The sequence below is a fragment of the Odontesthes bonariensis genome, chromosome 10 (genome assembly GCF_027942865.1).
Source record: "Odontesthes bonariensis isolate fOdoBon6 chromosome 10, fOdoBon6.hap1, whole genome shotgun sequence".
NCBI classification, from domain to species: Eukaryota; Metazoa; Chordata; class Actinopteri; order Atheriniformes; family Atherinopsidae; genus Odontesthes; species Odontesthes bonariensis.
This window is the reverse complement of record NC_134515.1, coordinates 8,913,210-8,940,439: the sequence shown is the minus strand read 5'-3', so window position 1 is coordinate 8,940,439 and position 27,230 is coordinate 8,913,210. Positions and strand designations below refer to the sequence as shown.

General features: G+C 42.1%; 1 protein-coding gene and 1 long non-coding RNA gene across 2 annotated transcripts in view; one reads left to right on the top strand and one right to left on the bottom strand.

Annotated features, from left to right (window-relative positions):
* The window catches only part of LOC142390591 (serine/threonine-protein kinase SBK1), a 185,151-nt gene that overhangs the window by 98,761 nt on the left and 59,160 nt on the right, over positions 1-27,230 (bottom strand). The window lies entirely within an intron of this gene.
* On the top strand, positions 6,156-16,403 carry LOC142390593 (uncharacterized). The gene is made up of 3 exons (XR_012770490.1): positions 6,156-6,342; positions 14,974-15,100; positions 16,158-16,403. It is a non-coding gene; the product is annotated as an uncharacterized LOC142390593 (long non-coding RNA).

The following is a 27,230-nucleotide window of genomic DNA, read 5'->3' as shown; positions in this document are numbered from 1 at the left end:
TGCAGCAGAGAAAATGCCATGGCTGAATATCAAATAACTGTCCCCCTGACCCTGGCCTATTCACATGAGCTGCAAAGGCCTCATCCATCTGCATTATCACACCAGCATTACTTATTCATGACCAAAAGGTAGACTCTGCATGTTTGTCAGCAGTTGTCTCTGCATGCAAGTGTTTCAACATACATTTTCACATATAAATGAAAGATATTTACAGCCTATTAGTTGGGCTGCTATTGGGCTTATAGAGCTGAGCAGGGCAGGTCCAGGTACTGGACGGTTTTACTCGGCTCGGCTTGTCAGCGCTTGGTTTTCCATGACAGACAGTATCCCCTCGCTGTGGGTGGGATCAGCTGTTCATCATCCTGGTGGATGAGAAGCTGTGGCGACACAGACAAGACACAACTTAACTGTGTGTGTGTGTTTATTACATTACATTGATTTACCAGACGCTCTCATCCAAAGTGACTTTGAAGTGAGGGGCATAGAGTATTTATTGCACTGAGGGAGTCTGCGACAGGCTTTTAGTTTGGAAGGATTTGAATATCTTTTGTGAGTGATCGCAGTAGCGACTGAGCTCTGCAGAGTTCAGCTCTGGTCACAGCAGAAACAAATCGATGTGTAAATCCATACTTGTGGTTCATAAACGAGAAGTCTGTGATTTATTTTGTAAATAGTCTGCTGGACTTCAAGTCCAATGACTTCGTTGAACAAGGAGGTGTGGCGGTATGTCCGCCGCTGTAGAGAGTTGTTTGACCAATCAGAGCTCTGCAGTGTTTCAGCGTTACCTCATAGTTTCAGCTGAGCTCAGGCGGCATCGTGACAGCTATCAGTATTGGTTATGTGTTACTACCTAAAACACAGCAGCTTCCAAACTTGGTTTTCAGTTGGACAAAATCAAAATGATACCAATAAGATAAAAGTTATGATACAAGAAACTTGAACTTCCATTGGGATCAATAAAGTTTTTATCTGTCCTTCCATCTATCTAACCAACTATACATGTGCTTTAAGTTCCATCCATCCATCATCTTCCGCTGCTCCGGGGTTCGGGTCGCGGGGGCAGCAGCTTGAGCAAAGAGACCCAGACGTCCCTGTCCCCGGCCAATTCCTCCAGCTCTTCTGGGGGGACCCCGAGGCGTTCCCAGGCCAGCCGAGAGACATAGTCTCTCCAACGTGTCCTGGGTCTTCCCCGGGGCCTCCTCCCAGTGGGACGGGCTCGGAACACCTCACCAGGGAGGCGTCCAGGAGGCATTCTCACCAGATGCCCGAGCCACCTCATCTGACTCCTCTCGATGCGGAGGAGCAGCGGTTCTACTCCGAGCCCCTCCCGGATGACCGAGCTTCTCACCCTATCTCTAAGGGAGAGCCCAGACACCCTGCGGAGGAAACTCATTTCGGCCGCTTGTATTCGCAATCTCGTTCTTTCGGTCACTACCCACAGCTCGTGACCATAGGTGAGGGTAGGAACATAGATTGGCCGGTAAATCAAGAGCTTCACCTTCTGGCTCAGCTCCTTCTTCACCACGACGGGCCCGGTGCAGAGCCCGCATCACTGCAGACGCCGCACCGATCCGCCTGCCAATCTCCTGCTCCCTTCGTCCCTCACTCATGAACAAGACCCCGAGATACTTGAACTCCTCCACTTGGGGAAGGATCTCATTCCCGACCCGGAGAGGGCATTCCACCCTTTTCCGGCTGAGGACCATGGTCTAAGATTTGGAGGTGCTGATTCTCATCCCAGCCGCTTCACACTCGGCTGCGAACCGCTCCAGTGAGAGCTGAAGGTCACGGCCCGACGACGCCAACAGAACCGCATCGTCCGCAAAAAGCAGAGACCCGATTCTGAGGTCCCCAAACCGGACCCCCTCAACGCCCTGGCTGCGCCTAGAAATTCTGTCCATAAAAATTATGAACAGAATCGGTGACAAAGGGCAGCCCTGACGGAGTCCAACCCTCACAGGAAATATGTCCGACTTACTGCCGGCAATGCGGACCAAACTCTGACAGAGACCGCACAGCCCATATCAAGGAGTCCGGCACTCCATACTCCCGGAGCACCCCCCACAAGAGTCCCCGCCTTCTCCAAGTCCACAAAACACATGTAGACCGGTTGGGCGAACTCCCATGCACCCTCCAGGATCCTGCGGAGGGTATAGAGCTGGTCCACTGTTCCACGGCCAGGACGAAAACCACACTGCACCTCCTGAATCCGAGATTCAACTATCCGGATCCTCCTCTCCAGTACCCCCGAAAAGACCTTACCAGGGAGGCTGAGGAGTGTGATCCCCCTATAGTTGGAACACACCCTCCGGTCCCCCTTTTTAAAGAGGGGGACCACCACCCCGATCTGCCAGTCCAGAGGCACTGCCCCCGATGTCCACGCGATGCTGCAGAGGCGTGTCAACCAAGACAGCTCCACAACATCCAGAGCCTTGAGGAACTCAGGACGGACCTCATCCACCCCCGGGGCCTTGCCACCGAGGAGTTTTTTGACCACCTCGGCAACCTCAGCCCCAGAAATGGGAGGCCCCACGTCCGAGCTCCCCAACTCTGCTTCCTCATCGGAAGGCGTGTCGGTAGGATTGAGGAGGCCCTCGAAGTATTCCCCCCACCGACTCACGACGTCCCTAGTTGAGGTCAGCAGAGCCCCGCCCTCACCATACACGGTGTTGACGGTGCACCGCTCCCCCCCCCCTGAGCCGCCGGATGGTGGACCAGAATCTCCTCGAGGCCGTCCGGAAGTCGTTCTCCATGGCCTCCCCGAACTCCTCCCAAGCCCGAGTTTTTGCCTCAGCAACCGCCGAGGCTGCGTTCTGCTTGGCCTGTCGGTACCCATCAGCTGCTTCCAGAGTCCCACTGGCCAAAAAGGCCCGATAGGACTCTTTCTTCAGCTTGACAGCTTCCCTCACCACTGGGGTCCACCAGCGGGTTCGGGGGTTGCCGACACGACAGGCACCGACCACCTTACGGCCACAGCTCCGGTCGGCCGCCTCAACAATGGAGGCACGGAACATGGCCCATTCGGGCTCAATGTCCCCCACCTCCCCCGGGACATGCTTGAAGCTCTGCCGGAGGTGGGAGTTGAAACTCCTCCTTACAGGGGATTCCGCCAGCCGTTCCCAACAGACCCTCACAATACGTTTGGGCCTGCCAGGTCTGACCGGCTTCCTCCCCCACCAGCGGAGCCAACTCACCACCGGGTGGTGATCAGTTGACAGCTCCGCCCCTCTCTTCACCCGAGTGTCCAGGACATACGGCCGCAAGTCCGACGATACGACCACAAAGTCGATCATTGAGCTGCGGCCTAAGGTGTCCTGGTGCCAAGTGCACATATGGACACCCTTATGCCTGAACATGGTGTTCGTTATGGACAGTCCGTGACGAGCACAGAAGTCCAACAACAAAACACCACTCTGATTCAGATCGGGGGGGCCGTTCCTCCCAATCACGCCCCTCCAGGTCTCACTGTCATTGCCCACGTGAGCATTGAAGTCCTCCAGCAGGACGAGGGAGTCTCCCGGAGGAGCACTCTCTAGTGCCTCCTCCAGGGACTCCAAAAAGGGTGGGTACTCTGAACTGCCGTTCGGTGCATAAGCACAAACAACAGTCAGGACCCGTCCCCCCACCCTAAGGCGGAGGGAGGCTACCCTCTCGTCTACCGGGGTGAACCTCAATGTACAGGCGCACAGCCGAGGGGCAATAAGTATGCCCACACCTGCTCTACGCCTCTCACCGCGGGCAACTCCAGAGTGGAAGAGAGTCCAACCCCTCTCGAGGAGGCTGGTTCCGGAGCCCAAGCCATGGGGTGAGTCCGACTATATCTAGCCGGAACCGCTCAGCCTCGCGCACCAGCTCAGGCTCCCCAGCAGAGAGGTGACGTTCCACGTCCCAAGAGCCAGCTTCAGTAGCCGAGGATCAGACCGCCAAGGTCCCTGCCTTCGGCTGCCGCCCAGCTCACACTGCACCCGACCCCCATGGCCCCTCCCACGGGTGGTGAGCCTGTCGGAAGGGGGACCCGTGTCGTTTCTTCGGGCTGTGCCCGACCAAGCCCCACGGGCACAGACCCGGCCACCAGGCGCTCGCCGGCAGGCCCCACCCCTGGGCCTGGCTCCAGGGGGGGGCCCCGGTGACCCGCGTCTGGGCGAAGGAACACGGTGTCCAATTTTTTTCATCATCATAGGGGTTTTTATGAGCTGTTCTTTGTCTGGTCCCTCATCTAGGATCTGTTTGCCATGGGTGACCCTACCAGGGGCTTAAAGCCCCAGACAACATAGCTCCCAGACTCCCCCACCGTGGTAAGGTGACAGCTCTTTAAGTTAAGAATTAGAAATAAAAAATAGCAATTTATCCCTGCTCACCCCATTACTTCCAGCTAAGATGTGTTAATCAGCTCCAGTGTGCTAGAGTCCTGATTTAATTAAATATATATAATATATATATATATATATATATATATATATATATATACATATATACACACACATACATATATTCCCTACCCTTGTGTATTCATGTGTACAAGAATGTATGAATGTGACTATGTATGTAACTATGTATGTATATATGATTTCATTATATGGGGAATAAGGGCTCGACAGGGTGGAAGGGGTTTTGAGTTCATATTGTGCTTCCACTGTTAATATTGTATACAAATGAACAGATGTATTATGTTTAAAACAAAAAAACAATAAAAAAACAGATGAGAAAGAGAAATAAAAATAGCTACTATTACGTAAGGACATCTAGACTGGCAAAGATAAAGTGGGGGAACTTAACACATTTATACTTATACACAAAATGTACCAAGTTATCCAAGGAGACTGCAGCCAGGCTGAAGCGAATATATTCCATGCCATGGAATATATGATTTACAATTTACAAGGTCAACATTTACAAAACAACATAAAGTACTTTTGAAGGTGATTTGACGGATTGGACTTTGGCTGATAATGTTAGATATAAATGTATGGAGTTTCATGGCAACTAATCTTAAATTCGAGTTAATTTAGTACATTTATTTAGTGTCAATTTACAACAAAAGTAATCTGAGGGCATTTTAAAGAAAGCTCAATAGTAGTCCAATAAGAATCCAACTCGATCCCATACCAGTCTACTTATAAATGCATCAATATGATATCAACCAATGAAAGGAGCCTTGTTAAGGACTCGTATATACATTTCATAAAGTCAAGCTTCTACAATTTACTGAGGGAAGCATGAATGTCCGAGTCAAACTTAGTTGCAATCGATCAAGAGGTTAAATATATGTGTGTATATATATATACACATATATATATATATATATATATATATACACACACACATATATATATACATATATATATATATATATATATATATATATATATATATATATATATATATATATATATATATATATATATATATATATACATACACACATATATATATATATACATACACACATATATATATATATACATACACACATATATATATATATATATATATATATATATATATACATACATACATATACATACATATATATACATATACATATATAAATATATAAGTTTGTTTTCTTAAGTAATAAAAAGCTTTACACTTCCACAAACTAACTTGAGCCATCTGCCATCACCTGAGGCGATTTTGTGGCTCCCTGTTGGCACAGAGAGGTTCACAGTCCTACACTTTTCTAATCATATTTCCTGCAACAGACAGTTCTCTTTAGGCCAATAAAAACCAGTTGAATGCGACTGGTAACCACTGCTGAACAAACCAGCCCGCAGATGTCTCTCCCCTTGCTCAGCAAATTTCTGCGAACCTCCTTGACCACAACATCTCGCTAAATTCAGATCATCTGAGCATCAAGCAGAAACGCTACAGGCAAAACGCCACGATCTGGGGCTTCTTGTGTATTGTGCGCTGCATGTGATAAGGTGCCTTCCAGCTGAGTGGCCAATGAGATAAGTACAGTCATGTGTACAGAGAGAACTAGAAAGAGGCAGAGAAATCTGCCTGTGGGAGGTAGATAAGACCATTGCTGCACAAGAGCCACTCATGCACAGATCCCCACAGCTTTCTCCTTTCAAACACACATGACCCGCCCTGTCATGCTCTGTGCATACGAGCCTCACTCCCCATTATATTTCCACCTGAATCAACCTCGTGATATATTCAAAAGTGTTCCTAACCAACTTTTGGTCCATTATATTCCAAACTCTCAAACAGGCTCTCAACACAAATTTAGAACCAAACCCCCTGACTGCCCTCTTTGGTCCAAAAATCTCCCCGTTTCTGCACAGCGTGTCACGGCCTTCACCACCCAGGCGTACCGTTCTCCTCAAATGGAAACAGGTTTGTCCACCGACTCACAACAATTGGATACAGGAAATTTTACATTATCTAAAGTTAGAGAAGTTAAGGTTCTCACAGAAGGGATCTTTGACAGCATTTCATAAAACTTGGGACTCACTGCTGGCTTATATTAGTAATAGTCTTGATGTTACTCCTGACGATGCCGAGGACGCTTCTTAACAGTTTATGTATTTATTTTATTCTCTTGTAATTGATCCTTTTAATTATTATTATTATTATTATTTACGGAAGTGTATTGCATTCACTTAAAAAACAAAAACAAAAGCAAAAACTTTCTTTTGGTTTTTCTTTCTAATTTATTTTTGGGTTTGTTTTTCGGGGTAACTTTTTCTGTTTTTCTGGCTATTTTTTCCCACTGTTTTTCTGTTTTTCGTGCCACCTGACACCAACCCTCTATGAAAGTCAGCCTTTTGTATGGCGCTGCCACATATTTTCCACATTGGCATAGCTTTTCAGATCCAGTAAATAACCAAAAGAATTAGCTGACTTCTCTGTAACATGAAGCATTTGGCATGCAAGAGCTCATGTGTGGGAGTTTCTCTTAATTTGCTGCTTGCACAGAAAAATTCACAAACTGAAACGCACACATATTTGGACAGAAGCACAAACACTCATAGATTAATTAAAACTCCATTTACATGCAAGCATGACAACAAGCGAGCTCTAATCATCTTCCACCCTGCTGACAACTTCTTATTTTCAGAGGCGTCGGTTGGAGAAATAAGCTCAGCATGTCTTCTTCGGTTATTTTGCATGTGATCTGGGCGCGTCACATATGATGCATGCACACACTCACATATAGATCAAAATCACTGGAAAGGCATATAAATCATCTGCTTGGTTAGGGTGGGAATCTAATAAAGACGCAGAATTTTCAAAGAGGTCATTAATCCTGAGCAAAGCTGCAAGAGGAAAAAAAAAAAAGAAGCTTTTGAAAACAATGTTTATGGTTAAGTTTTTATGACAAAAATAACTAAATTTGAGTCTTATTTTAGTTTCTGTTTCAACAACATTTGCAGAGCATGAACATGCTATAAAATGGTATTTACCATTTGTGATTTATTTCTTTCAAGATGTGTTGAAAAATGAGCTCCTTTTCTGCAACGCGCTGCCTCACAATCGTTTCGTCACACAAGAGCGAGCTGTATTTATTACAAGCACTAAGAGATGTCCCAGATGACGATGTGAGGGAGCTTATTTTAATAAATCTGAACATTTGCATAGGCAAATATCCTTAGAACATAAAACATGTTTAAAGTGTCAAAGCTCTCTCCCTCAGCCGGAGGCTCAACGAGCCTCTCAGCAATCACAAGCAATCACACGCTACACAGACATCACACACCGGGGAATTGTGTGCGTGTGCGAGTGCGCTTCCACATGTCCGCACTTTAATTTAAGTGTACATCTGTGTGGATGGATGAACCCCGCACCGTTTCTCTGCAACCACCACCTCTTTCCCGTAACATCAGAGCTTTTTGGTCCCTTGTGGCCTTGAGGGGGAAAACCTGAAGTGCTGCGACAGTGAATGAGAAGAAGGGGAACCACCAGCATCATCGGGGGTTTAACTGGGGCTCGCCATGTGGGGGTTCTCTGGGGTTTCACAGTTTCCATTTGTGCAAAAACAAGACCTTTTTCCAGAAAAAAGAAACTCATTTATAAATGTTTTAAAAAAAGACCAATGGTTCGTATTATTTCACAAACTGTACATAACTATGACAAGTTCTGTGACAGCAACCCTCTGCTCTGACTGAGTGCAAATCCTCTTTAAGAGTGCACTCTCTTGTGTATTAGTATCATTAAAGGAGAACAGACTATTAATTGGAATGTACTAATATACATTAACCAGTAAATTTAGTAATTATAGGAGTCCTATAATTGAACCACCCCTCATTTCTTCACATATTGCCCGTAATACATAATCCTTTTGCGAAGTTGACTTCTATGACAACTATGATTCATCACTTGAGCTAGGTGCCTTTTGTATGGTTGAATGATTCATACGTCAGTGTTAAATGGCTTTACAGATGCACAAAAGAAACAAAAAAACAAGGAAAGAAAAGAAAGTGAAAGTGAATAATTCACATTCTACACTGAACCATACAAGGACATTTATAAAGCGTGAAAATGATAAAACTAACTTACATTATCAAGCTTTGACATGTTCTGCCAGTCATCCCAAACCACACTAGCTAGCGCCACAGTTTAAAGGGGAACGGCGGTATTTTCAACATTAAGCCTCTTTTCTGAGTCGTCTGCAATGTTTTAGAACCCCCCTCACCGCTTTTTTGATGTTTACTGCTGTCTCCGGTATTTGCCTAATTTTGATTCTTCTCAACCTGCTTCAGAATGGCAAGTCATGCGCATGTCTAGAAAGGTCCGTAAAAGCACCATAAACGTCCATTTTCAAAATAATCAACTCACCGGAGTGGTTACTGGTGTGCACTGGTAATCCATATCAAATTTCGTGGCGAAAAGTTGCTTCTGTCGTGTTTTATTTGACATTTTGTACTGGATGTTCGTTGATATTACTCCGCCACCGCTAAGAAAATAGTGCGAGCATGAACGAGCTGCCAAATAAAACACGACAGAAGCAACTTTTCGCCACGAAATTTGATATGGATTACCAGTGCACACCAGTAACCACTCCGGTGAGTTGATGATTTTGAAAACGGACGTTTATGGTGCTTTTACGGACCTTTTTGGACATGCACATGACTTGCCATTCTGAAGCAGGTTGAGAATAATCAAAATTAGGCAAATACCGGAGACAGTAGTAAACATCAAAAAAGCGGTGAGAGGGGTTCTAAAACATTGCAGACGACTCATAAAAGAGGCTTAATGTTGAAAATACCGCCGTTATCCTTTAACTTAAACTTCAAACTTTCCATGAAACAACTAGCACAGTGCTTGTTTGCCTCTAAACATTTACATATTTTCTATGAACACTGACATTAAAGAGGGTGCCTCTTTCCCCCCAAAAACCCACTCCTGATCAGACTTTGTCCTCATTGTGCAAATTGCATAATACTAGATGTCGCTTGTGGCAAAACAACCAAAACATCAAACCTCCTCAGGGATTTTTTGAAGAAAAAAAAAATGCCGACAAATCTGAGAACTTCTAGGACAAACATCTCAAGTAACGCATGTTTTTTCTGTCCCACCGGGAGAACAACTCTTCCTGCTGCCACTCTGTTAAGCCAAACCTGGTTGAAGGGATATTTATTTATTTATTTTTTTTAGAGGGGCTGTGAGAAGTACTTATAAATAGATATTCCATGTAGTAAGACGCTCAGAACAGGGAAACAACAGAGGTCCATTGCAACTATGTAATGCCAAAATGAGCTGTGTTAAAATATATGAAATAGGAATCACTCTCACCAGTCAATTCTTGAGGTTTATGTTTGTTTAAATGGTGAATGGTTACTGGTCAGCGAGGGTTTTCACTTGAAATCAGAAATGGTGAAACCGTGCATATAGTTTATTTTCTTTTATTTGTTGTTTTTTAACTTATTTTTGGAGGGGCATTTTTTTTCATTGAGTCTGTGAGTGATACAAGGAGCTTTTTCTTCTGTTTTCAAGTGAAAGAGACGGGAAAGAAATGAAAGATTCGAGGATTAGACGGAAGAGGAAAAAGCAAGAGGGACAGGAGGATGAAGGAAAAGTCGGGGGGAGGCAGGCAGAGCAGGAAAAGATGAAGGAAAAGAAAACCGACAGGGAGGATGTGAAAGGGATTGACTACTGCAGCAGCTGCTGCTATGCTGTAATCGTTTCAATTAGCAGATGCTGCAACAGCAGTCACCATGGTGATAAGGATGCAACATCTTCCCCCGAGGGGCGAGGTAAAAGAGTGGGGGAGCTGATGTTGACAATGGTGTTTGGAAGCAAGGGACTGAAGTCAGAGGGGGAAGATGGCTGAAAGCAATAAAAAAAAAGTGTGAAGATGGAGAAAAGGAAGACAATGAAATGTGCCGTGATGATGGTTAGAAGAGTACTGAGATTCGTGTTTGATTGATGATGGTGATGAAAGCCATCGCAAAGAGGCAGCAGACAGAGAGAAGGAATAGCTGGAAAGGCAGATGGAGAGATGAACGGAGAAGTGGGGGGACAGGAAGGAGAGAGAAGAGATCAATCTAAGGAGGAACAAAGAAAGGGTGAAGAGGGCATCAGGGAAAAGCAGAAACCTTGAAATGGAAGCGATGAGAAGAAGAGAAGGCTGTCACTGAAAGGAGAAATGATAGAAAATGGACTGATTGAGGTAGAGGATGGTGGTGCAAAACGTCTTAAAATGAAGAGGAGTAAATAATTCTCATCTGGACACTCTGCTTGGTGCCGCAGATCCTGGGTGAAGGCATGAGCCGGGGTATCTCACCTGTTAATCTTTAAAAACTCAGAGCTTTGCTTTCACACTATGTTTTGACCTCACGGTCCACCTGTGCTTTGAAGTGCCATCAAATCGGCTTTGATGCCTTTCACCGAATGCGAGTAGACACTTAATCCCGGTACGCTTCAGAATTCAGATGGCTGCGTCTGTGTTCTGTCATATCATCAATAAACACAAAAGCAGTGGCGTTTGAAGCCATGCATGCCCGTGACATCACGCTGCCTCTGTGCGTTTTACAGATAATGTATACGACCTGCTCCAAACCTTCCTCATGCTTTGCTCTTCCTTTTATTCTTGCTTAGGTTGATTCAAGTTTCTTCTGTCCAAAGAAAGCTCTTTCAGGCTTTTTCAGATCTTAAAGCTAATGTCTTATCTGGGCTTTTTGTTTTTGGTGTTGATTGTTATGAAGCCATCTTTATACTAGACACGAATGATGACTAAAACTGTTGATTTGGCCATTGCTGCTACCTTTTTGTTAGATTTGTATTATTTTTATGTATCAAAGGGGCAGCCTGTTTCAGTAAAATTCAGTCCAATATTCATCATAACAGTGAGTTAAGTGATGATCCAGCCCTCATTTCTTTATATTTTGCTTCCAAGCAGCCAGACCTTCTTCTAATCTTCTAAAGTGGTCTTAAACAATAGTTCTCCAGGTTTTTCTGAAGGTCTTTCAAAGTTTTTCTTTGGTCATTTGCAGCTTTTTCACAAATTTTCAGTCTAGTCCTTGTACCTGAACATTTTCAGAGGAATGTGTTTTTTTTCTTTAAGACACTCAATCATAAACATTACAGACATCTTAGCAGATAACCCATTCTTAATGTATCTTTAGGCACTTTGTTACCAGCTGCCTGCCACACCATTTGTTCCCATTTCTTTAGTTTTATAAACCAAAAAAAGTTTGACAGTCAGAAAATAGTATCTTTGCACCAACAAAGAGATCGCCACAGACGAAAACTTGGTATATCTCGCCATTATGTGCAATGTGTCCTTGAAAAATGTGAGCTTAAAGAACTATCTAAAGCAGATGAACAGGATCTGAAAGTGATGTCCTTAAGAAAGAGGAAAAAATCCAGCAAAGACCTGACACAGGAGCTGAGAGATTCATCTGGACCTTCAGCTGATCCATCTGCTGTTGGCCCAAGCCTCATCAGAAATGGGCTCCATGGAAGGGTGGCTGTCAGGAAGCCGTTCTTAAGGAAGGGAAACAGGGAGAAAAGGCTGAGCTGTGCCAAAGGACACAAGAAGTGGGCTGAAAATCAGTGGCAGCAGGTCTGATGGAGGGATGAATCCTCCCCAGAGCCCGGAGCTCAACATTACTGAAGCAGTGTGGGATCATGTTGGCAGAGAACGGAACAAAAGGCAGCCCACATCCAAAGAAGAGCTTTGGGATGTCCTTCAAGAAGCCTGGAGAACTATTCCTGAAGACTCCTTAACGAAAGGACAGAAAGCTCGTCTGAGAGGGTTCATGCTGTGTTGGAGAATAATTCACCAATAATAAACCTAATATTGATTTTTAATTCTAAAAACTGCTTTTGGATTATTTAATGTACATCTTTAAAAAAAGACCTCACCACCCATCTCTTTAGCACAGAGTTGTAACACTTAAGCCTCTAAAACAGAGAATTCCACATATTAAAGGTCATGGTGTCAGGATGGGGTGGGTTGGTAGGACACGGATGCGACTCAGAGGATGTAAGAAAGCAAACTTGATTTTGTTCACAAAAACAAACGTTAAACAAAAGGCGCGGCTGAGCCGGATGACAAAAACTTAAACTTTGGGACGAAAAACATGACTAAGGAAAAAACAAAAGAAACGACTAAGCATGGCACGGAATAAATACTACTACTACTACTTACTACTTTAACGTGGAGACGTAGCGTGGCATGAGGGGTGAAAATCAGGTATCAAGGTAGGTAGGTAAGGAGGGTAAAGATCTCACAAACTGAAAGGGGAAACCTGGAAACTAATTACTGAACAGGGTGATTGATAAATGAGTGCAGCTGAGAAACGATGGACAGGTGAAGTGCATGAAACTAGTGACCAGAACATGGGGACTGAGGGGGAAAACAATGGCAAAACTTAAATAAACATGGACTTAAAAACTAAGACATGATTAACACATGATAAAACACTAAACTAAAAACATGGGGAGAAATCCCATGGGCGTGACACATGGACAGTATCTGGCTTTTAGCAGCTACTACAGATCCAGAAATATTCAGAGCTCTGGTGCTCATACACGGGTCAAGTAAGGAGAGGGACGTGAACTGAGCTGTGAGATGTGTGTTGTAGTGTGGAAGGGTCAGCTACTTTGTTCAGTCCTTTTCCTGCAGCGACTGACTACGGTCAGCAGCCCACAGACCAATCCATCTTTCCCGTCTATCTGATGGAAGATGGATAATGGTGACCAGACAGCAGCGCAGTACGGCGAGTGTGTGAGAGCTGCTGAGTGTGTGACTCCGGTCCAATCTCTGCCTGTCAGTCTGTCTCCGAAATCATCAAACACCGTCTCCAATGCGGTGTGTATTTCTGCAGCGTGCGAGCCCGTCTACGCTCAGACAGCGGGTGTTCCACCGTGCCATCGCCAGCGTCACACAATCCCTCAATCTTCAATCATGTCAGGGAGTGCAGACATGAGGTCGTGAGATGGCAAAGATGCACTCTCTCTTTCCATATATATTCATAAAAGGTCATTTTTTCTCAGCCGGCAGGGTTTTTGCGCTCTGTTAGTCGTGTGATGGATTGTTTTGCCACGCCTAAGGGTTGTGGACGGGAGAGGGAGCGCAGTGCAAACCGCTGAGCAGGCGTTCGCTCTCACAGCTCCCAGGCAGCACCCACATGAGCACGCCATCAGGACGGTGCGCCACACCCCAGTCGAGCCGGTGTTAGGGATGGTCTCGCCCACTCTGACAGCTCACTAGATTAAATTTGGCCTTTTCACTGGAAAAAAATCCAAGTCTTACCAAGTATATTTGTCTCATTTCTAGTCCAAATATCTCATTACACTTAATATCAGACACAACTGCCTTACAAGTACTATTCCAGCCAGATATAGGGACTTCTTTGAAGACGATACATCTGGAATATCTTGTTAAGTGAAAAAGTCTTGAAAACAAATTGTTTTGAGTCATATTTCACATGAAACAAGCTTTTTTTTTTATTTGAAGAGGTTTTTAAGCTAATTTCAAGATCACTTTTATCTCAAAAGTCCTAAATATCACATTTTATTTCTAGAAATCTTGACAAGCCGATTTTCACTAGTTCTATTGGCAGATTTTTGCTTATTTCAAGCAAATAACATCTTGTATTTGTTGTTTTTCTTACTTATTTTTGGAGGGGCATTTTTTCCAGTGTTTATCATTTCTTGACTGATAACACACACCACACTGGTAAAAAATCTAAATCTTACCAAGTATATTTGTCTCATTGAATATCTCATTACACTTAATAGAAGACACAGCTGCCTAACAAAAACCATTTCAGCAAGATATAGGGACTTGTTTTAATACAATACATCTTGAATATCTTGTTAAGTGAAAAAGTCTTGAAAACAAATTGTTTTGAGTCATATTTCACATGAAACAAGCTTTTTTTTTATTTGAAGAGGTTTTTAAGCTAATTTCAAGATCACTTTTAACTCAAAAGTCCTAAATATCACATCTTATTTCTAGAAATCTTGACAAGCCGATTTTCATTAGTTCCATTGGCAGATTTTTTGCTTATTTCAAGCAAATAACATCTTGTATTTGTTGTTTTTTTACTTATTTTTGGAGGGGCATTTTTTCCAAGAATGAGAGTGTGCACGTGCGTCTCCATGTCAGAAGCCAAGAAATCACTGTGACAGGTGTTACGGTGTAGATCAGGTGGCACGTGATGATTTAACGCCAGTCGAACCTGACGCCGACGCGCAGCCAATCGGAAGCTCCCGATTCAAATACAGTCTCCAGGTTTTATTCCACACATAAAATGTCATGTGATGCTTAAAGGTCTCAATTACAGCAACACTTCACGTGTGCACGCACACAAATCACATGCACAGTATGGGAACACATACACCTACAGTACAGTTGGACGCATCCAGTGAGGCATCATCACGAAACATCCGACCTAAAAGGCACTAATTTATGATAAGTGATTTAATAAGCGAAATCCGATGCAGGCTGTTATTTAATGTGATTTAAAGGTAAAGAAAAGCAAGAAAATGGATTATAAAATGCTGTCTTTTCAGTTGTTCCACAATCATCTGGACTGTCCAATCAGATGCATAAAAAGCTGAAGGCTTCTGTCCTCTGCCATCTGAACTGACCTACATCTACAGAAAATAGATTCCTAACAGACAGAAGACACTTAAAAAGGTAAACTGACAAAGATAAAAGCTTGTGTTACACATCCTGCTGTTCTGTTTCACTAGAAAAAACAACACTGGATTCCTTTCTGACGTACAGTATGAAGTTGGAATTGAATCTGCCCTAAGGTTATGAGCATAAAGGTTAGAAAATAAACAGAAAAACACATTCCATATTCAGGCGCTTTTCCTTGAAAAGATTATTGGAAGGCGTTCATGTGACAGTAACGTGTGCGTCTGAGCTGAAGGACACAGGCTGAGTGTTACAGAGGGCCACGGTGGGCTTAAAATTCAAATATAGAGCTTTTTCGAATGTGAAGCACCATCCCTCGCTGCTATTAGCCTTGAGAGTCCACCTAATGCAGTGATTGGCATGTTTAATATTAAAAACTACATAAGCTTTGAATATATATCTGTAAAACATAGCGAGTACTTATTTATTTTCCACTCTCAGAATCTGCATCTCAGCACTAAAACATCCCCCAACTCGAGGCTGCATCCTGTCCCTGAAATCGCTTAAAGTAGCTTTAGAAGCTCCATCAATCTGGTGATTTAGATTTGTCTCACTCACTGAATGTCACCTGTGTGTGACAGGTGGAAACATTACAGGGTGATGACAGATCCCGCTACATGAAGACAAACTATGCCCCATTTGGTTCATCAGGTGTAATGCAGAGTGACAAAAGACATAGGACGCAAGCCCAGAGACACACCAACTTCAACTTCCAGTACTCGATGGCACCTTTATGGATAAACAAGCCCAACGTAACTTATGATGAGGGCCGACAAAGCACACAATGCAGGGCTTCTTTATTACGTTTACGTCTAAAGCCTCTGGGTGCATTGTGTCTTTCTTTGTATGCTCATGAGATTTTCCACTGAGGGTTTTTCTGTAAAATCCTGATCTTTGACACATTCTATGCTGGTGTGGACTGTATGCTGCTGGAATGATTTCTATTGATAAACTATTTAATTCCTGCTACGATGAGTATGGCCGCTCTGCTCTCTATACTCTCCATGTGCATAGGACATTATTGTAGTAATTGACTTGTGTTTCTCTTTCTCAGCAGGTGTCCCTGGCCTGGTGTTACGAAGCTTGTTGTCCCCTCTTTCCTGCCCTCTCAACCCCCAGGTGGTCGAGGCAGATGGTTCCGATGGAGGTTTCTTCCTGTTAAAAGGGAGTTTTTTCTTTCCACCTTCGCCCAGTGCACGCTCAGGATGGGGGGTTGGATTGCAGAGAAGTTTAATGAATGGAAATTGACTGGATTATGATTGTATTACGGTGAATTGGATTGTAATTGGCTAAATTTATTTGGCGCTATATAAATAAAACTGAATTGAACCATGCCAGCGAGAATGTTGCCTAAATGTGGGCGCAGATAACTGAGCTTTCTGAAGCCCCAATAATGCCAGAAATAACGAGTTGAAGAGGAGACGTCTAGGATGTAGGACAAGAGCAAAACAGAATGTAATGAGGAGGAAATTTAAACAATTTCTACCCTTGATCATCATGGGTAAAGAGGGGGCACTAGCAAATAAGATGAACAGGCTTGGAGTGCTGATCAGTAAAATGTGTTTTTCCAAGACACAGCAGCAGGAACATATTCCAGACTCCAACCCGTCTTTACTGAGCTCTCAGAGTATATGAACTAAGACTGCAGACAAAGCAGGAACAGCAAAGGAGGAGGAAGTTTAACCCATAAACGGACATACTTACAACACTAACATAGACAAAGTGGGAACAATGTGAACGAAGTATGATGCGTTTCACCCAGACATGGCGGCAGGAACCTTACCAGGCTCTCAAACTGTATGGACAGAGACTGTAGAAAGTGTGGTAAGATTAAAGGAGGAGGGGCTGCAAACCGAAGAAAAGATGGTTAAAATCTAAATATGTGACAGAGAAGTCATGACTCTATAAAGTAGGCATTGAACTGTAAGCTTTTGGTTAATCTGTGTTACCTGCTGATGCCAAATCAAATCAAATTTATTTGTATAGCACATTTCATGTACAAAACAGTTCATGTTCAAAGTGCTTCACATTAAAAATAAAAGCATGGCAGCAGGGAGTGGAAGAAGCATTAAAAATACATAAAAGAATATAAAGAGAAACAAATAAAATAATTTAAATGAATTTAAAAACAAGCAACAGTCCAGATAAATAAAAAAAATATCATATCAAATGTGACGCCATCAGCTCAGTTGTTGCCAGGATACACACAACATCCCAACACGTCACTTGCTCTGATAAAGTTCCAGCTTTTCCACCTGTTTTTTTAAATTTCATTTTGTAATTACATATTACTATCCTCAAAAAATTTATATGAAATATGCGACCTTTTCAAATTTTTTAGACATTGTTTTCACATATTTTAGATGGTGTGGACAGCCCATCATTAAGGGACGGGTGGGTCATCTCTCTGGTTCTTCCACCAGCCAGTCTTTTTTCGGTTTCTTGGTTTAACACAGACATAGACTCACCCCACCTCTCAGTGGTCGCATTTTAGTACACGACCTGCACCATAAAATCCACCGGCTAGCATGGTGTCAATATTCGAAGTTGGTTCACTGAAGGAGGGGGGGGGGGGGTAAAATTGAGCCATAATCCTTTGTTTTAGGCAACACAGCCCTCTGTTTATGTCTCTCAGGAGGTCTCCTCATCAAGGGACTTAAGTGAAGCACTGCTTACATCTCTATCTTCATCTGGATTTCTATACAAAGAATAAGTGGCCATGAATTGCCTTCAACCTCTATTAATCAGCAATCGTAACGCCTCCTTGCCCATTTATGTCTCACATGCACCCACCCTTCTACCGACTGTCCCTGCCCCCACTGCACATAAACCCCCTTCCCCATGCACACACATTATATATATATATATATACACACACACCAATTCCCAGGTCTCTTTAAAATCAACCTATTAAACTGGTGTTCATCCTGTCTCTATTCATAATCATGCTTTCCCGTCTCCAGCATTCTTTTCACCATCTGCCTCTTCAGCTCTCACTCTTCTCAGCCTTATCATAACCCTTCACTTGCACTTTTATCAAAATCAATATGACCAAACCAGCAGGATTTTCACTCCAAGGGTCTTCTTGAAAGCAATCTCACGAAAATCAGAGGCAGTGCTCTCTGAAACACATCTAAAGTGCTGGTCTGATTGCCCGATAGTCTGCTTATTCAGAATTCATATCCAATCAATTAAAGTGCGAGCTGTGTTCTTCTAAGCTGACCTGATACAAATGCAGAATCTGAAGGTCTTTTTTTAGTTTAGGTATCTAATAAGAGACTAAGAGGTGCAGAAGCTGATGGTTTCCAAGTACCTTATATATCCAAGAAAAGCTCAACATTTTTGCTCTGCGCTTCACATGCATTAGAACGATTGCTTTTGGCTGGAATGGAAAATGTTGAAAAATGACATTCGGTTGGGTTTCTGCAAAATGAAGTGTGCTGTTGTGAAAAATGGGCCATTGTCGGCAAACAGACTAGATAGTTGTGTGTCATCAGTTATGATGGATGAGCACCCTGGTTCGTTTTATCTTGTCAAGTCCGCTGCGCTTTTGACTGTATGATAAAATATCTCAACACATGAATCAAAACTAGAGCTCAGTCCTCCTTAAAGTACACAGCGGTCCATCCTGTGCAGTTACATTTCTGCTTTACAAAATGGAATATTAAATGAATTCATCAGGAAAACGTTGTGCTTTCCACTTTATTATTTCTACTTCTTCATACCGAAGACAGTTTGTGTCAGTGCACCGGACTGAATTACACAGATAGAAATATTAATATTTTTCTGCATATGAGACAGAATGTGGAAGACAAACGCACATTTAACATGCACAAAACGTGACAGCGGTCACTGAATAAAAAATTGGGTTCTCCCCCCCCCCGTGGAGCTGATGCACGGCACAAGGACATTACTCAGGCTGTACGTGCTAACAGAGACTTCTCAGTGCTCGCCAGGGGCCAAAACGTGCAAAGCTCAGTTAAAACTAAGCCGTTGCTCTTTCTCTACCTCCTCAGTTTATCACTGCTCTCTTCTGCTCGTGGCCCACCGCTCACTCACCCACTCACACTCTGATAAACTCAGAAAACGGCTCACACACACTTCCAGGAAAACACATGCCCACACACTTGGCCTGGCTTCCATGTTGGCCTCATAGCCTCTAGCTTTTGAGATAAAGAGCTACATTAGCTTCTCTGTACTTTTTTCTTGTTGTTTATATGAGGCACTAAAATTAATTTACAGCATTGGCACTAGCCGTCAGCACTAAGTGGGCAAAGGTTTGTCTTGGGGCTTCTCTTTGGTCCAAACAGCTGTGTTTCCATTGCCAAGTGAGGGAAATTGGGTTGCTGTGTAACTTGGTAATGAATAAAAGCATGCAGCTTCTAGTAGAATGGATTTGTCTCTGTATATATTATAACTGAAAACAGTACAAAGACAACATGCAAACATTTGAAATTAAATGTATAATATTTTTTTAAATATGCTAATTTTTAGGTTTCAAACTACATTTAAAACGACTTTAAAGACGAAGATAGTGAGGGGTTTTATGTAAATAACTACCTTTCTTATGTATTCATGCAAGTCTGTTAAAGTGAAAAACTTTCTTCATGACCATTTGCATATTGATTTTTTTAACTTTACGACGGATGCACCATATAAAAAGGTTGCTAACCTAAGGGAACAAAAAAAAAACATTTTAATTCTTTATTCATTTATTTATCAGCTGATTTTTAAGCGGGCCCGTACTTTTCTAAATACAATTAAAGAAACTGAGTAATATGTTGGCATAATGGGTTTTCCACAACAAAATACAGAGCAAAGCAGCTACCAAGCGGGCAAGCTAGCATTAGCATTAGCATGCTAACTGGGAAGCTAGCATCTACAGCTTAAACATTAGCATTGACACCAGGTACCACCATCCTAGTACAAGCACCTAAACTTTGTACGCAAACTTTTTAACTGATGATTTCAGTCAACAATCTCCCCCGTAAAGATCTTTAGGCGACTTCTGTGCAATGTCACCGCAGCCTGAGCCTGTTTTTTCAGGAGCTAAAGATTATTTCACCCCCGGGTCTGTTGCATTCCCACTGAACGCTATGGTTCATGGTAGATTAAGCAAATTAAGTCCGCTGAAGTGTGTCGTTACACCTCATCTGTGCTCACCAAAGTCTCCAGAAATTCTGCTTCAGCTGTCGTAACTCAAACCATGTCCGTGTTACACATTTCTGGAGGGTTTTGAGTGAGCATAACCACGATGAAAAGATCACAGATTAAGACTTTAATGCTCTAATTTTTCTGCTCTCTTAACACACTTGTGGCAAGCTCGCATGGAGCTCACAGTGGGAACACCAGGAAGTGCTTGTCAGCTCCATTTACGTCAAATATGTTAACGGTACACATTTATACAGGGTACTGGATGTTTATATTTGTCGCTCAGACCATAGCTGTTATGAAACAATCAGAGATTTATGTTTTAACTACTTTTTTTTGTTAGAAACTGAGCTTGGTCTCCTCGGTCATTTTGGAACACCCAAAATAAATGTTTTGAGTACAAAACCTCATAAAGCAGAGATACGATGGAGGTTAAGATTGCTAAGATTCCCCTAAAACAGAGAGATCTACAAGCTGCTTGCAATGCTCCAAGCTAGGTTTTATTTCTGGTTTGTTCTGGGCTTTTCTGCTGCTTTAGTTAAACACCCAGAGGTTTTCAAAGTTTTTTTTTTTCCATGAAATAAGCAGCACGTGGTACAAATTTCAGCTAAAGCTGCAGATGAGAAGGGTGTAGGGAGATGACAACCACATGGACACTGAGCAGAAGGAGTGAGTTTAGCGAATGCAGTGATGAAGATTTGTGGCAGAAATTCATTGACTTCATATTTCATGAGAGAAGTTGCCAATTTTCGGATTGGGAGTCTATTGGAGCCAGAGCTTTGCAACCGTCAAGTAGTATTGTATTTCTTCACATCTGACAGCTGAAGGCGATGTTAACTTTTCTACTGTCTGTGGTCAATAAAATAAGCCATAAGCAAATAAATGTGATGAAAAACCAGTGAATTATACCGTTGAGACCTCTTAAAAACTGACATTACAACTTTGTTGTCTTTAAAGAGTGTTGGGAAGCATCAATAAATCACGTTATGTCTGTATGTCATTCTTTACTGATATAACCTGCACTCAGTGCATATACCATGGTCTCCACCTCTTCCAAACTCTTTATTTTTTTTGGATTTTTCAGGATATTTGCATTTTTCTAAATGAAAATGCACATTAAGCAGCTAAATGAGGATGATTTGCTGCCTTAAACTGTTACTGTAAGCTTTAGGTTATGACGTGACCTCTGGGCTTTCAGAACATTTCCACTAATAGCTTCATGAATACAGCAACAGAGAGGTTTATGGTTGTAACTGTAGCACAGTACATAATGTTGCAACCGTCCATGAACTGTATGTACTGATGGGTGACATGATGCTCTATATGCTGACATGAATGACAGCTGCTCAGAATAAAAAGTGAAAGATGGCACCTCTAGACTTCTACTTGGGAGCGAGAACGCTGAATAAACCAATAATTTCCTAACTTTGAGTTGTAACACTGCCTCAACTTGTGAACCTGACCCTATTTAAATGCAGCGTTACATCTCAAATTTAGGAAATTATTGGTATTTATCAAAATCAAATCAAATCAAATTTATTTGTATAGCACATTTCATGTACAAAACAATTCAAAGAGCTTTAAAAACCAGCAACAGTCCAGCAACTGAGTAATATGTTGGCATAATGGGTTTTCCACAACAAAATACAGAGCAAAGCAGCTACCAAGCGGGCAAGCTAGCATTGGCATTATTGGTATGTCAGCGTTAAAACCATTAACTAGCTATTTAATCACTAACATAGCAGTCCTCGTATTATTGTTCTCCTTGTAACGTGGAGCTCTTAAAAGTCACATTCAAATAGCAGTTTTATGCTTTTTCAGTCCTGTGACTACTAAAAGTGATAAATAATTCTAAATTCATGAGCACATGAGGAGAAATCTAAAAGCTGCTGATTTCACTGTATGTGCAGAAACAGTCTGCAGTCCCACACACACGATATATCTGTGAGAGCTTTAATATTCTTTCTTCCCCACACTTTGTTGCCATTAATATTATTTAGTAACCATAACAGTCAGTCTACTGAATTTATTCTACTGAACGCGGTTCATAAAAAAAGAAAGAGAATGTAATAAAAGACATTTTGTGCAGAGAGACCAGCAACAATCTCACAGATCTGCCTCGGGTGAAAAAGCTGCATCGTTAATGCTTTTATTCCCAGACACAGTTCATGTTTGTGCTCCAGAAGCGATCCCTGTGAGCATAAAGAGGAAGTATCAGGTACCAGCACTTTGCCTCGGTCCTCTTCTGCAGGTGGAATTCATGCTTACAGACCTGCAGGCTATTAACCCTGCAGTTAATGGATTAACAACGAAGTCGGAAGGATTTCCGTCCTCTAAATGACCGGCGTTTTCTTTTTTTCCCCGAGTCTGTCTCTTATCATTATTCCAGTTGCTTCTTCCTGTTGTCTGGGGCTCTGGTGGGCTCAAAGGGAGTTCCTTAAGAGCAGTGGTAACTGGAGGGAAAGGATCTTCCCAATAATTGATGAGTTACAACATAAGCCTGAAACTACATAAATGAGGACACAGAGTTTCTGCTTAATGAGTCTTTGTTCAATATGATACAAACTGCACGCAGATATCTTGAAAAGCCCAAAAACCTACGGTTGTAAGTGATGATTGCAGACTTTCATACTTAAGTAGAACAACACAACAGGGGAGTGAGGCATTTTTTTTTTTTGCAGTAAAGAGTCAAAATTCCTGCTGTGCAAAACTATGGTCGATTGCACCAGTTAACCAGGAAAAGGGGTTTTGTTTGATGAAGGAAATGTAAAACAATAAGGGGACGTTACAGTTTTCCAAATAGGATGACGTCTTCAGTCTGTTGGGCCGAACCGCAAAACCCAAAATAAACAATTTAACAATGATGTGACACAATGAAAAATAACTAAACTATATACTATACTAAACTATACTACTATAAAATAACTAAAGCTACAGAACTGTGAAAAAAATCTAAATGATCAATATGTTACTGGAGTTGTTGCTGAACTCGGATGTGACTGACCAGTCTTTTATGTAGCCATATATGTATATATATATATATATATATATATATTTGGGCAACGATTAAAATTTTTAATCTAATTAATCACATGATTTCCCTGATTAATCACGATTAATCGCATTTGTACGCAAAAGCCAAAAATGAATCCAAAAGTAGTGTATAGCTTTTAGCATTTAGTTTTATTTTAAATGTGCTGCCATATGAATGAAAGTGCCATAACATTTGTTGTGCAAACACATTTTTAACATCAGCATCTTTCTGTAGTTTTTCTGTAGAAGCCTCGCTCCACTGTCTGTTTCCTTGAATGACTTGCTGCTATCAGTTGTGGGTTTTGCCTTTAAGTGATATTTTAGACTGGAACTACTACGCTGAGAAGACAATTCAACTTGGCAGTGTTTACAGATGACTTTGGTTCTGTCGACTCCGCCGTCTGGAAGAACTTTAAAATGAAAATGGCCGAGTAAAAGTTCCGTACCCTTCTCCATGTTTGGTGGATCCGCCGATTACTTTCTTTTCTGGTTCCGCAGCAGACAGCAACAGACTTTTACAAAATAAAAGCCTGTGAGCAACAGACTTTTACAATAATAAAATAAAAAATGAAACCTGCATTAATGCGCGATAGAATATTTGCTGGTGTTAAATAATTAACGAGTTAACGCGATAATAACGAGTTAACTCGCCCATATGAATGGTTTCTATATGTCAGTCATCAGTGAGTTTGAAGCTAAACAATCTCAGCTGACTGTAAACATCTAAATATTATTCTCTCTGTTGTGCACGTCAGTGGCAGAAGAGTGAATCTTCTTAGCTTCCACACATGAAAAACCTCTTACGTCCAACATGTGTTTCAATGTATAATACATATAACCTCTGACCCATGAGAGCTGCAGATGGCATCAGGTCAAATTTGTGCACGAGCATTTGAAGAGGAATGTTCCGTGCTTAAGTGGCAGCTCTTTGATTTATTCTCCATGGGAAACAAAGCAAGTCAAGAAGTCAGAAGCCTGGCTTTAAGGAGACTGAGGACTTTAAAGGGATTGACTGTTAGGCTGGGAATGGAATAAAGGCGAGGCGCTGCAGGTCTTTGACTTCAGCTGTGGGAGCAATAGAGGTGAGGCGGGGGGTGGCTCAGTCATCAATCCCAGGGTTTCAAATACTGTTGCTTTGTCAAATCATCTGGCAACCCTGAGATTGGCACAAGATGTAATTTAGTTCAGGTGTATTGTTGCACCAGCTGCAGGAATATTAAATTCAGACCCTAAAACCCTTTAAGTTTCATTCTGGATTGGATTTACAAACTAACACCTCATCCTGACTGAAAGCGAGCGAGCAAAACTGACGCAAAACGAAATTTTGCGAGGGCGTCCTGATATGCAGGGTGACAATTTTGTCGGGAGTGATTCTGTTGGCTCAGAAAGTTCTCACTTGAAACAGCGAGTTCTCTGGCTCCCTTCGGTTCAAATCTTTGTGGTACGGCTGTTTGGGGTCATAAACCATCGGGTGCTGTTCCACGGTAAAGATCAGCTTCTCCTCGTCCGTTATTCCCTGAGTGATGCTGACCTGTTGCTAACTCGCTTGTCAACAGGAAGCAGCGTGTTCATTTCAACCAATAAGAAGTGTTTAGGGGCGGGACGCCGCTGCGAAATGTCGTCCGAATAATAAATAATCGCTCGCTCGCGTTTAGTCAGGATGAGGTGTAAGACGCAAGCTCAAGAACACTTTGGAATAGGAAATTTGAACTTCCTTGTTCAAATTCACTTAGCATTTGAGCTATTTTCACAATCTTCTGGTTAGGATTAGGAAACCGATTAGAACATGTTTACAAAGTAAAACACAACAGAGCAGGTGCTGCAGATATAACTGTTGCATATAATACCATCAATTTGAGAACAGTCTCTGACATGTAACCAGGATTTAAGGATTTCAGGTTTAATGTATTTCGAATTTGCTTGGAATTTTTGGAAAATCTGCAAAACAAAATCGAATATGAGTTGATTTCCGTCCACTATTATCACGTGTCTATTAAGGATTGATTTATCAAAGTGAGTGGTAGGTGGAGCTAATTCTTTGGCCAGAAGGGCAGAAGAAAAGGGCAACCACCATATGTTTTACTTAAAAAAAAAAAAAAGCAGTAAAGCCTTAGACAAAGGAAATAATTCAAAATGACAGAAAGCATACACAATGTTCGATGGAAACTGACTTTTCAACACCTAAAATTCAACTTTGTGCTCTTAGAAAAGTTCTCTTTCACTTCTTTCAATGAAAATAGATGAAACCAACCAAATCAAAACAAAAAAGACACAAAAGGTAGCTAATTTAGGCTATTATACAGTTTGATACCAAAGTTAGCCCTTAGACTTGCCATAATGGAAGTGTGAACACTCTCAAATCCAAACAGATATTTTTCTTATTCCTCCTGTTCATTCAAAAATGTGTAAATTCGAATTCATTTGAATCGGTGGTGGAGAGGAGGACACTGAACAAACTGTTATCCATCATGGATAACCCCACCCATCCTCTCCACCAGCTGCTGGTTGGACAGCGGAGCTCCTTTTCTAACAGGCTCATCCAGCTCCGCTTTCACAAGGACCAATTCAGGAAATCCTTCCTACCAGCAGCCATCACCATCTACAACCCCTCCCAAGCTCAATAGGCTTGAAGTCTCTCCTAAAAAACAATAACAAAAAAAAAAAAGAAAAATACTGTAGATTTGTACATAGCGAATGTTTATTCACTATTTTTATTTATTTTATATTTATTTTATTCTATTGGCTTGTTTTTACTACTTTAATTGTTTTTCATATCTTTACTGTATGCTGCTGCAACAAAACAATTTCCCAAATTGGGATTAATAAAGTATCTATCTATCTATCTATCTATCTATCTATCTATCTAACACATCATTAACACAGAATTACAAAAGAGTTTGGAATCAGCGAATTGGAATTGTGGAAACTCACAACCTTATAGATGTGCTGGTTGGATATCTATCCATGAACCACTTATGTCCAGAGTGAAATGTTCTTATTATAACAACTGCTAGATTCCACAGGATGAATCCTGCCAATTTTGATGATCCTCCAACTCAGTGATTTCCAATCCCGGTCTTCGGGCCCCACTGCCCTGCATGTTTTACGGATTTCTCTCCTCTAACACACCTGATTCAAATGAATGGATGTTTACCAGGCTGCTGCAAGGTTTGCTGAAGAGCGACTGAACTCCCCTATGAAGTGTGTTGGGAAACACTTGAAGAAACATGCAATGAATGGTGGCCCGAGGACCGGGATTGGGAAAGACTGCTTTAACTTTTCCTCTTGTACAATCAAGTGGTTCAAATATGTGGTTTAGAAATGTTTTAAGAACTAATTTATGAATTCCCAGCAGTTGGTTGGTTTACAGATTCACATTCCACTCGCGACCATATTGGCGTCATTCAGAACTTGACCACATTTTAAAAGGGTTTTACACACAATTGTACCCCTGAAGCATGTAGTTTTCAAGGCTACTCTCTCATTCCCCCTCTGAATAAACAACCGGATGCATTGACATTCTAGCCCTCTTTATCTTTAGCATCATCTTTTCATCCCAAAAGTGTGAGGAGCTGCAGTAATGAATGCAGGCCATGCTCCGTCTTTGGCCCCTTTCAGCGATCCCATTAAGTCAAACCTTTACTTCATGCATTCCATCAACGAGTCCATGCGCGTAATTTGCACGGGGGTTACGGGGGTCATGACCCCCTCAAAAATCAGATCCAGCTAATATAACCCCCCCAATATCATCAAATCAAATCATCAAAAAATATCATAAAATTCTGAATGAACAACTTTTGTTTGTTTTCTTTATTCATTCATTTCATTTCAAGATAGTATCATGTTTTAAATAATCTGTAATGTAACCCCCCCCCAAACCGACTACTTGGTCTTACCCAACCCACTTTCTCTACCGAAAGTTTGTTTAGGCTATGCGCAGCCG